Source organism: Drosophila takahashii, chromosome 3L, assembly GCF_030179915.1.
Source record: "Drosophila takahashii strain IR98-3 E-12201 chromosome 3L, DtakHiC1v2, whole genome shotgun sequence".
Lineage (NCBI taxonomy): Eukaryota > Metazoa > Arthropoda > Insecta > Diptera > Drosophilidae > Drosophila > Drosophila takahashii.
The window spans coordinates 30,186,236-30,201,058 of NC_091680.1; the positions used below are offsets into that span (position 1 = coordinate 30,186,236).

Here is a 14,823-nt window from a genome sequence, read left to right on the forward strand (position 1 = left end):
TTAACGATTTTCCAAAAACTCGACGAAAAAATGGTCCTAAAGATGAAAGTGTTGATAAATAAGAAAGGAAGCTAGATTCGGCCAGCCGAAGCTTATATACCCTTGCAGATAATTCCTATTAATTTACAAATCGCAAAAATGTTAATTTTCCTATTATTTCTCATTAATTTTGCGTTCGTTTCAATGGCAGCTATATGATATAGTAGTTCGATTTTCGATTTCGAAATTCGAAAATATTTGAAAAGAGTTATATCCTTGAGTAGAAGAGAATACAATAAAAACCAACGAAGCAATAATTTATTTCCTATTATATTCCCATTAATTTTCCGATCGTACCTATGGCAGCTATATGATATAGTCGTCCGATTTGGAAAAAATTTTATTCGAAATTCAGAATTAGATAAAAAATGACATTTCCAAAAGAAGGATGTTATAGGTTCAAAAACACCCAAGATATAATTTTTATACCCTTGCAGAGGGTATTATGATTTCAGTCAGAAGTTTGCAACGCAGTGAAGGAGACGTTTCCGACCCCATAAAGTATATATATTCTTGATCAGCATCACTAGACGAGTCGATCTAGCCATGTCGGTCTGTCCGTCCGTCTGTCTGTCTGTCCGTCCGTTTCTACGCAAACTAGTCTCTCATTTTTTATGCTATCGGGATAAAACTTTCCCAAAAGTCTTCTTTCTATTGCAGGTAGTATATAAGTCGGAACGAGCCGGATCGGACAACTATATCATATAGCTCTCATAGGAACAATCGGGAAAAATAATGTAAAGACAAGAAAGGAAGCTAGCTTCGACCAGTCGAAGCTTATATACCCTTGCAGATCATTCCTATTAATTACCAAATCGCAAAAATGTTCAATTTTCTAATATTTCTCATTAACTTTCCGATCGTTCCTATGGCAGCTATATGATATAGTCGTCCGATTTTGATTAAATTAAAATTGAAATTCGGAAATATTTAAAAAGAGTCATATCCTAGAGTAGAAGATAATACAATAAAAACCAAAGAAGCTAGAATTTATTTCCTATTACTTTTCCATTAATTTTCCGATCGTTCCTATCGGTCGGCTCCGACATATATACTACCTGTAATAGAAAGAAGACTTTTGCGAAAGTTTTGTCCCGATAGCTCAAAAACTGAGAGACTAGTTTGCGTAGAAACAGACAGACGGACAGACGGACAGACGGACATGGCTAGATCGACTCGTCTTGTGATGCTGATCAAGAATATATATACTTTATGGGGTCGGAAACGTCTCCTTCACTGCGTTGCAAACTTCTGACTGAAATCATAATACCCTCTGCAAGGGTATAAAAATTATATCTTGGGTGTTTTTGAACCTATAACATCCTTCTTTTGGAAATGTAATTTTTTATCTAATTCTGAATTTCGAATAAAATTTTTTCCAAATCGGACGACTATATCATATAGCTGCCATAGGTACGATCGGAAAATTAATGGGAATATAATAGGAAATAAATTATTGCTTCGTTGGTTTTTATTGTATTCTCTTCTACTCAAGGATATAACTCTTTTCAAATATTTTCGAATTTCGAAATCGAAAATCGAACTACTATATCATATAGCTGCCATTGAAACGAACGCAAAATTAATGAGAAATAATAGGAAAATTAACATTTTTGCGATTTGTAAATTAATAGGAATTATCTGCAAGGGTATATAAGCTTCGGCTGGCCGAATCTAGCTTCCTTTCTTATTTATCAACACTTTCATCTTTAGGACCATTTTTTCGTCGAGTTTTTGGAAAATCGTTAACAGGACATGTCTCCCAAAAATTAATTATAATGTTTTTAACACTATAAACACTAACTTTATAGCGTTTAGCTAATTGTTTGTACAAAACACCTTTTTCGTTGCAGTAATTGTCCACAATTTTTTGGCGAACTTGCTCTTCGGTTCGAGGCATTGTCGAAAGTAAAGGATAGATAGTGAAAATAGAATATGTTTCAAACGGTGCATTTCCCAGCCAGATCGAAAGCTAGCTCTTCGAGAAATTTGAGTTAAAAAGTGTGCAGTTTCTTTTCGATACATTCCTTAATCATTTCTAAAGTGTTTAATATTTAAATTAAAGAGAGAGTTAGAGTTCATATTTCGGATAAATTGCTTAAGTTTTTAATCCAAACATATAAAACCTTTAATAATAATCGAGTATTACTATAAAAGAGTAGACGTCGATTTGCGTCATGTTCCCCCAGCCCAAACCATAAGACCTAAAATTCTGGAAAAAATTGGGTCTGAATCGTGTGTTAGAGGAGGTGTGCACTAAGAAAGGATTTTTTAAAATTCGGCTCCTAAGGACTCCCAGGACTCTCGAAAAATGCAAAATTGGTTGATTAAAACATCAACCATTCCCACCGTTTTCAACCAAACAAGTTGATATTTTTTTTTCAGCTTGTGGAAATCTTCGAAAGCCCAGAAGATGAGCTTCAACCGACTTCCGGTTGGGGCACTTAATTAATTTTTCCGCACCGATTATGCGATCGCATCCGTTTTTGTTTTAAAGTGTGGAGCTATGCCATACAATTAGTAAGGTATTTTTTTTTTTTTGGACCCACGGTTGATTTTATATGATCCTTTTTGTTTGAGGGGGTTGCGGGGGCCTCTTTGGCAGCACGTTGTTTTTGTTTTTCGCAGCACTCACGAACGTCAGCAAAAGCAGAGCGAGAGAGTAGTGAGCAGAGAGAAAGTCATTTGAAGCGAAAGAGAGGCGGCCAATGTTTTTTTTTTCTGGCTTAGAAAAATTTGTACTATTTGGATACCAGAACGGATTATCTAATAGATGCAATTCAAAGTCAAAGTGCGTAGCCAACCCATTAAATGCAGAAGGAATTTTTGTTTTGATTTTAAAAAAATTTTGGATTGGGTTTCAAGGGGAGAGCAGGGAAAAACTTTCGTCTCCAAAATTACACCTACTATTTTCACTTAAAAGAGTTAGAGCTTTAGGTGCTTTTTTTAATTTTCCTCATTTCCGGAAATATTTAACTCCAGCTGTTGATCCCCAGCCGACATTGGGGCACTTCCTTTTTTGTTTACCTACCGATCCTGCGAGCGGATCCGTTTTTTGCTTAAAGCATTTTGGCCGTAGCCTTTCATAGGTATTTGTGTGTTATTTTATATATGGGCACTTCCAAAAAAAGTCCACCAAGCCAAAAACCTTGAAACTTGAATAAAACATATTTCCACATGATTTTGCCCCGATATTAGTTTCTAATTAGTTGGATACTGAGCTTAACTACAAATTTGGAGTATAGTTTGATTATTTTTATGACAAACCCCACCAATATACGCAAAAATCAGTTTTTGGCTATTTTTTTTGTTATTTTTTGGACCTGTCTTCTGTTGTAAATTTATCCTATAGGAATGCTAATATGTGACATTTTTCTGTACTGAATGCTTCATTCACATGCTAAACTATTAAGTTAAAAGCAAAACATCCAGCAATTGAGAGATAGAGGTAAAGAAATCCGCTTTACAAAACAGTCGGAAAAAATGTCCCGAGCGACATGTCCCGAGCGAATGTGGTTGAAACTGCATAAAAAAAAAACGGCAAAGAATTTTTGAGTAAAACCAAAACCATTTCATAGCGACATGTTTGAACGACATTCTAAAAAAAATCGCATTCAAATATTCCATCAGAATTAGCTAATTTCTGGTGTTGTATGAACTTCCCCGAAATCCACTTCTATTTTTGTCCCGAGCGAATACGGCAGTTTTTTACCGATATCTTAAAAACTAAAAGTGGTACAAAATCAAGATTTTTACCAAAAATAGAGCTTGGGAAGAGTGAAAGGAAAAGCCCATAATTAAAATTTAAATCTATTGTTTTACAATTTTTTTTCAACTTTAAAGGTGTGCAAATGTCCCGAGCGACATTTTGGAAGTGCCCATATATTCTTTTTTATGTTTTTAAGGTTTTTGGGGGTTAGATCTTTTAATATTTTGGGGAGCGTGTGTTAATAGATTGTGTGTTAATAGATTGTAAGTATAGTTTATTTAACTGCGAGTATTACATAATAGATGTGTTCTATGGAAGTGAGTATCGGGAACTGCTGGAAAGCTTATCGCTTAACGCCAGCTGGAGTGTGTACGCAGTTACGAGTACGGCCTAATGCCAAGATCAGGGCTGCCAACTCTGGCCGTGGCAAATACATAACACCCCTTAAGACCCAGTTGAGGAACTATAAAATTCCGTAGGCTTCCTGTGTCGATGTGACCTACGAACTGGTGGAGATTCCGATTGAAGATCTTCACAATCGTCGTAGGGGTCCTTTTCACCACTGTCTTTCTGCGTCTGGGAGTCCGTTACAACTGGCTCCCCTGGATCGGTCGCCCCGGGGTTATCCTCATCTTCGGTAGGCTGGTTAGATTGTGGTAAACGACTACGAAGTTGATCCTGATGCCTTCTGATTACGCGATCGTCTTCCAATCGCACGGTATACGAGATTGGTCCTGTTTGGACTCCGATTTGACCGGTTATCCACTTCGGTCCCGTAGCGTAGTTTCGTACCCAAACCGAATCGCCTGGAATGAAATGTTTGGAATTCGTAGAACTGGTATCCTTTCCAAAACGTATCTCTTGAGGTTGCAGTTTGTCGAAGTACGTCTTAAGTTGCCGGTTCATAAGCAATTCTGCCGGAGTGCGATTAGTAGTAGAATGTGGTGTGGTATGCTGATTAAATAAATATCTGGCCAGAATCAAGTCAATGTTTGTTTTCTGGTCAGCCTTCCGTAAGTAGTTCTTTGTGGACTGCACCATTCGTTCCGCTTGACCGTTGGTAGCCGGATGGAATGGGGCCGAGCGAATGTGTCTGATAAGATTATTGTCCGTAAATTCTTTAAATTCGGCGGATGTGAACGCTGTACCGTTGTCTGATACAATCTCGTCGGGTAACCCATGGGTGGCTGATAGTTGCGTGAGGAACTTGACAGCCGGTCCCGCCGCTGTTGAAGGAACTACTGCGACCTCTAGCCATTTAGAGAATGAGTCGACGACTAAAAAATATGTTCTCCCTTGGAATGGACCGGCATGATCTATGTGTAGGCGCGACCAAGGTCCTCTTGCTGGTTCCCAGTGGTGAGTTTCGGTTTTAGGTTCTTCGTTACGGTTTTGCTGACAAACCCCACATTTTTTAACCACGACTTCGATGTCGTCATCCATGTTGGGCCACCATACGTAGCTGCGCGCTATTGACTTCATCTTTACAATGCCGGGATGTGGGGCATGAAGGGCTTGTAGAATTGATTCGCGAAGTTTTGGTGGAATCACCGCTCTATTCCCCCATACCAGAACTCCTCTTATGGCAGAGAGCTCGTTCCGTCGGATGTAGAACTGATGCAATTGTTTTTCTTTATCCAATTGTTGGCCTGACCATCCCCTTAACACCCAGTTCAAAACTTTGGAGAGTATGGGGTCTTTGGCCGTTTGTGACGCGATTTGTTGTGCGCTAACCAATGATTTTGCCGAGATTTCCAACATCAAAATCTCTTGGGGTCCTTTTTTCGATAATGGTGGTTCTACCGGACAACGGCTTAAGAAATCTGCATTGCCCATTTTCTTTCCTTCTCGGTGTAACAGTTCAAAATTATAAGCGTTTAAGAAAATGGAGCGGCGCAACATGGTGTCGGAAATTACTGTTGGGACTGGCTTGCCTCTCGCGAAGATTCCCAACAGTGGGCGATGGTCGGTTATTAGAGTGAACTGACGACCGTATACGTAGTCGTGAAATTTTTTAACTCCCGCGATGAGCGCAACAGCTTCTCTGTCAATTTGCGCGTATCCACGCTCGGCTTTAGAGAGTGTTCTAGAGTAAAACGCAATGGGGTTTTCCGACCCATCTGCGTTCTTGTGGCTGAGGACTGCCCCTATTCCGTAGGGCGATGCGTCGCATGCTAGTACTAATTGTGACTTTGGATCGTAGTGGACTAGCAGGTCGTCTGATGTCACGAGCCGTTTTAATTCTCGGAAAGCCACGTCGTGTTCTTTCCGCCAATTCCAATGTGCATTTTTGTCTAGTAAACGGTGTAATGGTTCCGCTACTGTTGCCTTTTGCGGCAAGAAAACGTGGTAAAAATTTAGTAAGCCCAGGAACGCCTGTAGTTGCTTCTTGTCCTTCGGTGCTGGGGCTTCTGAGATCGCCTTTACTTTTTCAATTGATGGGCGTATGCCCATATCATCTATTTGGAATCCCAGGAACTGCACGGATGATACACCAAATTTGCACTTGTCTTTTCGGAGTCGAAGACCGGCTTTGTCAAGTCGGTCTAGTACATCTTCCAGTCTCTGAGCGAGTTGTTCCTCTGATTTCCCCATAACCACTATGTCGTCAAAATAGGGTAGTACCCCAGGAATATGTTGTAGGGTGCTCTCGATAAAACTCTGGAAGATGCCCGGAGCTGCTGAGATTCCAAATTGTAATCTGTTTACTTTAAACGCGCCTTTGTGTGTCGACAGCGTCTGTAGCATCGCGGATTTGTTGTCTACCGCAAGCTGCTGATAGGCCTGTGCCAAATCGATCTTGGCGAAGATAGATCCGCCCTCTATAGATGCCAACAGCGTGCTGACTGCTGGTATCCGATGACAATGGGGTTTGATGGCTTGATTAAGTGTCGACTTGTAATCGCCGCAGATGCGGATTGAGCCATCCTTTTTTATTACGGGCACTAAAGGTGTTGCCCAATCACTGTATTCTACTGGTTCCAATATGCCTTGCTCACATAAACGATCAATTTCTTCTTCTACCATGTGCTTTATGGCAAAAGGTATTCGCCGTGGTCCCAATTTGATGGGTGGGACATCTGGATTTATGTGGAGTGAAACCGGCGGACCCGTATAACGGCCGAGTTTCGATGAGAATAAGTGAGCGTACTTATCCAAAATTTCGTCGATGTTGTTGCGGTGGTTGATGGCGTATACTCCCTCGATTCGTATACCCATTGCGTTGAACCAATTGCGTCCAACGAGATTCGAGCTGTTTACCTCAGCAATAATGATCGGTAGACTATCAATCCTACGGCCGTTGTAGACTATTGACACATCTATAATTCCTCTGATCGGAATAGGGTTCCGTTGATAATCGTTGAATTCCAAGTTACACTTGGACAGGGCCGGCTTCTCATTAGGCCAGATACGGTTAAACGATGACTCCGACATGATGGTCACCGGGGACCCGGAGTCGACTTCGAAAGAACATTCGCGTCCGTTCATGATTATGGATACAGCTTTTTTCTGTTCGATCAAAGGTACCACCTGGTTGATCGATGTCCGCGGACGGTTGTACTTTTCCGGGGCAAAACTTGAGTTCGCAACTGGAGTTTCCGATCCAGCTGATCGGCGACACACTCGCACTATGTGTCCCTTGCGGCCGCAACCGTGACAAACCGCATCCCGGTATGGACACTGTGCGCGGCTGTGCTGAGCCCCGCAGCCGCCACATTTGGGTCCGTTCCCCGGGCCTGGGTGCGTGTTCGGCCTTCTGAAGTTGGACGACGGTGATGACTTAATGGCTTGTACTGCCTCGTTGGAATGTCGGATGGCCAACGCGCTTGCTGCTGCGGCTTCACTGGTCGATGCGCGGTCCACAGCACGCTGAACGGAGAGCTCCGTCTCCGCAAGGAAAGCTCGCTGCAGTCCCTCGTCCTTCATGCCGCACACGAAACGGTCCCTTAGCATGCGGTCCAACGCCGCACCGAATTGACAGTCTACGGCCAACGCCCGTAGCGCGGCAATGTAACTGCTGACTGTTTCACCTGGTTGCTGATCTCTCTTGTGAAATTGATAGAATGCGGCGATCACGGAGGGTCTGGGTGACAAATGACCGGTTAATATATCATAGATTTCTTTCAGCTTAAGTTCACTTATCTGTTTCGGTGAGGCCAAGGAAGTCAACAGATCGAAAAGGCTGGGTCCAGCCAATGTGAGGAAAGCCGCCTTTTCCCTAGCCTCATCTGTGACTCCGTTGGCCAAAACGTAGAGCTTGAAACGTTCCATGTACGTTGTCCATTTTTGTGGTTGCTCCACGTCGAATGGTTCCAAGCTTCCAACACTTGCCATTGCGTAATGTAGCGTGTTGATTGGCTCTTGAAAACGGGCTTCCTTCTTGTCTTCACTAAGAAGGGGTTGGTCGGTGGCGGAGCTTCTAGCTTCTTGATCACCAGATTCATCCATTTACTCGCAGCGCACAAGCCGCCGGTAGCAGAATGGACGGTATGGCACGTGCTGCGGTCCAAGTACCGTATCTGCCGAATTTTACCGTTGGTTTGCGACCACGTTGTGCCAGCGAATGCTACGCAATTTTCTTAGACTTGCACAACTGCTGTAACTATATTTTTCTAACAACATACGACTGTGCATCCCATCCTCGTCGCCAATTTAATATTTTGGGGAGCGTGTGTTAATAGATTGTGTGTTAATAGATTGTAAGTATAGTTTATTTAACTGCGAGTATTACATAATAGATGTGTTCTATGGAAGTGAGTATCGGGAACTGCTGGAAAGCTTATCGCTTAACGCCAGCTGGAGTGTGTACGCAGTTACGAGTACGGCCTAATGCCAAGATCAGGGCTGCCAACTCTGGCCGTGGCAAATACATAACAGATCTGTTCGAAATAAACGGTAAAAGAGAGTAAGAGTTTTTCTCTGCATTCGCTAAGCTAACAAAAATTATATATGTAGGCTACCAGAACTGTGCAGTGACGGTGGGAATAAGGTGAGGTTAGTGCGGGGTTAAGTTGCGATTAAGGAGGTATTAGGTAGATTAAGGTAAAAGTAATGTAAAGAAAGGGTGAAGGTAAGAAAGGTAAGGTTCGTTTGGGTCAAGGTGACAAAAAAGTTTTACTAAGAAAAAGTGAAGTTAAAGTAAGTAAGTATAGTAAGGAAAATTTGTTTTCAGGTGAGACTAAAGTTAGGTTAGCTAAGAAGAGGAAAAACTGGTGCTAAGGTGGGTTAAGACTAGGAAACAGTGAAAAAAGCATTAAGGTGCTAAAAAAGTGTGCCAAGGGTTAGAATAAAATAGGTGGGGTTAAGGTGAGGTAATATTAGGGTTAATGCGGTGTTAAGGTTAGGTATGTTATGGTTAGAAGGATTAGAAAATTAGTGCGTTTTAGGTGGGTTTACTGTTTAGTTAAGGTTACGCGGGATTTTACTCTGATATTAATTTGAATTTGAATTTATGTAAAAATCAGCAACAAATGCTTTGCTAATAGTAGCGGACAACGTCGCTTCGGGTATTGCTAGTTATATCATAAAAACTTTTAAATAAAATATTTTGAATAGGTAAAATTAATATGAAACACTTTTAATTTCAATTTTTAGTTCTGAAAATATTAACAATAAATAGAATACTTTTAAATTTAATATGAACTTTTTGGAATTAATTATTTTAATATTAAACTAAGCATTTTAATATGTTTCGTATTTAATTCGTTGTTTGCAGGGATCGTAAATAAGAGTTAACCTATTCAAAAAATTTGACAAATAACTCTAATTCTCCAATTTTTATTATAAAAGTTGACAAATAACTCTTACGCTTCAATTTTTATTATAAAAATCAACAAATAAGAGTTAATTGTCAACTTTTATATTAAAAATTGAAAATAATGATTGAATTGAAATAACTCTTGAACTGAGGGGTCCCCAGAATATTTTTTATAATGTACCAAAGAAAAATAGTACCATAAGAAAAATAAAAGTTAAGCATGGCGTGCATGACAGGCGACATATAATTACAAAAACGGGTAAAGTAAATTGCATTTCAATACACACATAATCCGCGATCTATTTCTTTAATTTTAGAAACAATAGGTTTTTGATTGATTCCGACGAGAGATTGCATCTTAAATCCGACAGCACTAATTTTTGGGCCGAAAAAGAGCGTTCTACGGAGACCTGAGTAGCAGGAACGCAATGTACAATTTTTGCCAGTCGGTATAAGTGTGGATAGGTAATATTTTTTCCTTCCCAATACTCCATTATGTCCGATTTTAATTCGGCTTAAAGGTAAGGGATTGTTTATTTCCGTAATCGACAATTTAAGCAGAGGATCAACCTCGTTGTCGGATTTTTCATTGCTTGCTACATCAATTGAATTTAAAAAGTCGTTTAAAAAATTCGAATCATCCTCTTCTTTCAGTTTTGTACACTCCTGTTAAATAAACACATTAGTTTTATAAAATTAGAAAAAATTTTCTAAGGTCAAATGGCATATCAACAGAAAGGTATTCAATCGTAGATTACATACATAAATTTTAAACCAATGCACTCCTCAGCTCAAGAGTTATTTCAATTCAATCTTTATTTTCAATTTTTATTATTAAAGTTGACAAATAACTCTTATTTGTTGATTTTTATAATAAAAATTGAAGCGTAAGAGTTATTTGTCAACTTTTATAATAAAGAGTGGAGAATTAGAGTTATTTGTCAATTTTTTTGAATAGGTTAACTCTTATTTACGATCCCTGTTTTTTTGTATTAAATTTTAATACCAAATTTGAGATTTTTGATTCAATAGGCGGATATTTAAATTTACTATTGCATTTTTTATCAGTGTAGCGACTTAATTCCGTCGACATAATTCTGCCCAGTACATTTTCTGGCGAAATTATGTCGTTTAAAAAGTTGTTTAATAAAAACTACTGGCTGCGGCCTTATGTCGCTTTAAAGTGACATAAGTACGCCGAGGAAAAAACGACATAATTTCGCCAGTTGAGAAATTATTTTGCTGCCAAACGACGTAAGTTTGCGCGAAATAAAGTCGTTTCAAAATTAGTCAAAATTAATCGCCAAAATTTAGAATGGCGAACTTATGACGCTTTAAAGTGAACTAAGTTCGCCGAGGGAAGAATGACACAACTTATGCGGTCCGCAAACTACACATATAGTAACTTCCCAGTCGGAAGTGGAACGCATCCAGAAGGGGTGATGGATATCATTCAAAGCACCGATGCATGCGTGCTTGATCGATGAACTTCTCGCTTCCTTTTTACACCAAATCGGGACACGGTGGGTGCTATCCGATGAAGCGCTCCCTTTTCACTTCTGAATTTAAAAATAGAATTTAAAAAGTCTTCGTGCCTATACCCTTCCCTGAGATTCTGCAAAATATAAAGTTTTAAAATTTTGTTAGACGAAATGGACAAATTTACATCAACAATCTTTAACACTTACCGTACAGAACTTTGTTTAACGCAGCAAATGTGGAGAACCCTTCCTTTTGCCTACAATTGAAACCAAAACGGCACTTTTGTTACACAAAAACTAAAACGGCCCCCAGCGATTTTAAAAAATTTTGAATCAGCGATGGTAAGTAATTAGAAGGAGAGTATGGAAACCAATTTTCAAAGCTATTGGACATTCGGCTGAGGAGTAATCGTCTGCAATCCAAAAATGTATTTAATCTTATATCTGACCAACGGAAACGCTTAACTGAAAATTTGTGATGAGAAATATTTCCTCGTTAAAGAAGATTGGAATTTTTAAGACTTTTAAAAGTGCAGAAAACCGCGACTAAAATTTTCTAAAAAATGTTTGACCACTTTCAAGTTTTGGCAACCTCACCAATTTTTTACAGTGCCTGTGTCTTTTAACCATTGAATTAATAAAAAAAAATCATAATTTTATAGGTGGTGCAACAGTGTCAAAGAAAGGAAAAACTAGATTTCAAGTAGTTTTGTGGGACTTTTTCTACAACCCGGCTACCCTAGTTTTTTTAAGTTTTTGAAGTGCACAGTACCAACTTTATTGCAAAGCACATTGCTTCCAATATTTATTCTCATACCTATTTTGGCACTATCATCACACTTTTGCAATATTTTGGCGTTAGAAAGAAAACACGAAATCTGATTATAATCAGTTAGACAATGTTGTGAAAAATTCTAATTCGGCACACTGCAGGTACAGTGAACCCCACGCATAATCGGACACTCATTTTTTCTTTCATCAACCTTAAAAATGTAATTTATGGAAAAAGACAAGTCAAGTGATAAACCTGGCTGCAAAAGGTTCAAATTATCCGATCGTTCCTATGGCAGCTATATGATATAGTAGTTCGATATTGATTAAATTAAAATCGAAATTCGAAAACATTTAAAAAAAAAAGTCATATCTCAGAGTAGAAAAGAATACGATAAAAATTAACGAAGCAATAATTTATTTCCTATTATACTCCCATTAATTTTCCGATCGTTCCTATGGCAGCTATATGATATAGTCGTCCGATTTTGAAAAAAAATTTATTCGAAATTCAGAATTAGATAAAAAATGGCATTTCCAAAAGTAGGAAGTTAGAGGTTTAAAAACACCGCAGATATAATTTTTTTTAAATTTTGTTTTCCGATTATTCCTATGGGAGCTATATGATATAGTTGTCCGATCCGGCTCGTTCCGACTTATATACTACCTGCAATGGATAATGGAAGACTCTGCAAGGGTATAACGAGGACGGAAGCTAACTTCGGCAACCCGAAGTTTTAATACCCTTGAAGATTTCACGAATGAAAACTTGACTAGAATAGAAACATGAATTAATAAACAACAAAATATTCTATAATTTAAAAAAAAAAAATTAAAAAATTTTCACCCTATTGTGAGCTATGAGATATAGACGTCCGATCGGCACGTGTTTTTACCCTGATCAAGGTATGCGTAAAAGAAGAAGATTCATGTCAAAACCTCTTACACTGAGCGAAATATCATCATTTTGCGAAAGCTATATCCGATTGTTCCTATGGGAGCTATAGGATATAGACGTCCGATCGGGTCGGTTTTTAAACTTGATCTGCGTACACATGTTTTGAAAGTTTTAAGTCGCTAGCTTTTAAGCTGAGCTCGCAAACGGTATTGAAACAGACATACAGACGGACAGACGGACGGACGGACAGACGGACAGACGAACATGGCTATATCGACTCCCTTATTGATCCTGATCAAGAATATATATACTTTATGGGGTCGGAAACGTCTCCTTCACTGTGTTACAAGCTTCTGACCAAAATTAAATTACCCTCTGCAAGGGTATAACAAGAGAGAACGCTATAGTCGGGTTGGTGTCCCGACTATCTAATTCCCGTCACTCAACTAAAGGGAGTGCGAGGGAGATAGATATATACAATTTTGATTGCGCATAACTTTTTAATAAATGGTCCGATTCGAAAAATGTCTTCTACATTTCGATGGGTATAAATATAAACAACAAAATTGCAATTGTGGGGGCCAGACACATTGTAAAATCGTTAGTGGGCGACAGTGGGCGTTAGGGGGGGCGTGGCGCCTGGCTAAACTAAACTTGCGCTCTATAGGAAGCCCAAGAATATGTATGGGAAATCTCAACCTTCTAGCTTTTGTAGTTTCCGAGATCTCAGCGTTCATCCGGACGGACAGACAGACAGACGGACATGGCTAGATCGACTCGGCTAGTGACCCTGATTAAAAATATATATATTTTATAAGGTCGGAAATGCTTCCTTCTCCCTGTTACATACTTTTGCACGAATACAATATACCCTTTTACTCTACGAGAAACGGGTATAAAAAGTGGCATCTGCTCGTAATATTTCACTTTTTTACCCTTGCAGAGGGTATTATGATTTCAGTCAGAAGTTTGCAAGGCAGTGAAGGAGACGTTTCCGACCCCATAAACTATAATATTCTTGATCAGCATCACGAGACGATGTCCGTCCGTCTGTCTGTCCGTTTCTACGCAAAATAGTCTCTCAGTTTTGAAACTATCGGCTTGAAACTTTCCCAAAAGTCTTCTTCCTATTGCAGGTAGTCAGAGTCAGAGTCAGAGCCGACCGGAAGGATCGGAGAAAAAAGTTAAGAAAATTCTAGCTTCGGTGTTTTTTTTTCAAATATTACCTCCTACTCTTGAGAATACTATTTTTTATATATTTCTGAATTTCGAATTAAATATTTAAAATCGGATCACTATATTATATAGCTGGCATAGGAACGGTAGAAAAATTAAATGGAAATTGATAGGAAAACAAATTAAATTTGTTTGTTTTTTTTTACATTCTCTTCTACTCTGGGATATAACTATTTTTAAATATTTCCGAATTTCGATTTTAATTTTTAACAAGAAAGGAAGCTAGCTTCGGCAAGCCGAAGCTTATATACCCTTGCAGATCATTCTATTAATATACAAATCGCAAAAATGTTAAATTTCTTATTATTTCACATTAATTTTTTGATCGTTTCTACCACAGCTATATGATATAGTAGTTCGATCTTTTAAAAATTAAAATCGAAATTCGGAAATATTTCAAAATAGTCATATCCCAGAGTAGAAGGGAATGTAATAAAAACCAACAAAGATATAATTTTTTTCCCATTAATTTCCATTTAATTTTTCGACCGTTCCTATGGCAGCTATATGATATAGTGATCCGATTTAAAAAACAAAAAAATCGAAATTCAGAAATATATAAAAAAAAAACTATTCCCAAGAGTCTAAGGTAAAATTTCAAAAAACACCGGAGCTAGAATTTTTTTACGTTTTTTTTTTTGATCCTTCCTATGGGAGCTATAAGATATAGTTGTCCGATCCGGTTGGTTCCGACATATATACTACCTGCAATAGAAATACGACTTTTACGAAAGTTTCATCCCGATAGCTTTAAAACTGAGAGACTAGTTTGCGTAGAAACGGACGGACAGACGGACGGACAGACGGACGGACAGACGGACGGACAGACGGACGGACAGACGGACGGACAGACGGACGGACAGACGGACGGACAGACGGACAGACGGACATGGCTAGATCGACTCGTCTTGTGATGCTGATCAAGAATATA

At 38.9% G+C, this 14,823-nt stretch overlaps 1 protein-coding gene across 4 annotated transcripts in view; it reads left to right on the forward strand.

Moving 5' to 3' along the window:
- Positions 1-14,823, forward strand: part of nAChRalpha4 (nicotinic acetylcholine receptor alpha4) — a 510,593-nt gene that overhangs the window by 340,286 nt on the left and 155,484 nt on the right. Inside the window, exon 1 of one of the 4 annotated variants that reach the window (XM_070215896.1) lies at positions 9,892-9,971. The exons of the other annotated variants lie outside the window; for them this stretch is intronic. The gene's annotated coding sequence lies outside the window, so the exon portion shown is untranslated. Of the gene's footprint in view, positions 1-9,891; positions 9,972-14,823 lie in introns of those variants that run through there. 4 annotated transcript variants of the gene reach the window in all.